This window comes from Lipotes vexillifer, unplaced genomic scaffold (genome assembly GCF_000442215.2).
Source record: "Lipotes vexillifer unplaced genomic scaffold, Lipotes_vexillifer_v1.1 scaffold384, whole genome shotgun sequence".
NCBI lineage: Eukaryota > Metazoa > Chordata > Mammalia > Artiodactyla > Lipotidae > Lipotes > Lipotes vexillifer.
The window spans coordinates 3,816,473-3,817,606 of NW_006793498.1; the positions used below are offsets into that span (position 1 = coordinate 3,816,473).

The 1,134-nt window shown below is 44.1% G+C and overlaps 1 protein-coding gene across 1 annotated transcript in view; it reads left to right on the forward strand.

Moving 5' to 3' along the window:
* Window positions 1–1,065: 1,065 nt before the first annotated feature.
* SIAH3 (siah E3 ubiquitin protein ligase family member 3) overlaps window positions 1,066–1,134 on the forward strand; it is a 75,338-nt gene continuing 75,269 nt past the window's right edge. The window contains exon 1 of the mRNA XM_007466454.1: window positions 1,066–1,127. The gene's annotated coding sequence lies outside the window, so the exon portion shown is untranslated. The remainder of the gene's footprint in view (window positions 1,128–1,134) is intronic.

Genomic DNA, 1,134 nt, shown 5'->3' on the forward strand with positions numbered 1-1,134 from the left:
GGCTTAGCACCTCTACCAGCCCAGTTCTGGAGAGAGAGGGAGTGCAGTCTGAGGACTGGAATGCCCTCTGCCTGCTCTAGCACAGAAATGTGCTGCTGGCATTCGCAGAGACAAGCAAATGATGTTGTATGTGTGCTCTTAACCTCTATTTTAACGTCTCCAACAACCTAGTGGTTAATTAGCAGTTTGCTGCCCACCAATATGCAAATGAATGACAAGCAAAAGCCCTCCGCATCTGTAATTATTTTGCTGATTTACAAGCCACTCTCCTATCTGTGTAGGTTTTTCTGTGTGTGTGCATTCATGCATCAGGGATTTCATTATTTTTAGAAGCATACTCCGTACACTTTGATGCTTTAATATTTTCAGGCTTCAGTAATTACAGTATTACAGATATACATACATTTTTTTTCCCCCTCAACTCCAAACGCATTTATTTGTCAGGAATGCTTTTTCTCTGATAAAGAGTGGAGAGTCAGATTTATCAAGGGGCTGAAATCCAAACTGCAGAGAGAGTCGGAGCACAAGATTGAAAGATGCACGTTTCTGCTGTTGCCAAACCCTTATCTGGAATCGGAGGAGTCTTGTAATATTTGATTTTCTCCCAAGCAGCTCTGGTGAATCAAGCCGCGATCTGCGTTAACCATCTGCTTACTTTGGAGCAGGGTGTTTTACTATTTGGCGGTTTAAATGCTTTACGTTTTTGCCAGCGCGTTAAGAAAGCCTCTCATGTTAAATTAAGTCAATTAATAAATGGAGACACATTAAGCAATCAATTTTGTCAGCCTATCTCCCCAGCATTATGTATGGTTGGCTGTAATCACAAGATAAATGCAATGTGCTGATCTATGGTAATGTTCAATAATACATTCTCCGCCAGGCTCAATTCATCAGGGAGTTTCGGTAGGGGAGGCATTTGTTATTGGCTGTCTCTGCACCTCAAGGATAACATTTCCGTCCTTTTGATTGGCCGCCTCACTGCTGCAAGATTCTAACCGTCTTATTTTGATGATGAATTCGAAAGCACACTAAGCCGGGCTGGAGCGTAGTGTCTCAGAGGCTGCGCTCCTTCCAGAGCCCAAGGACTTACAGCTTCCTCCGCTGCCTTCCTGTGCCAACAACCCCCCCCCCCCC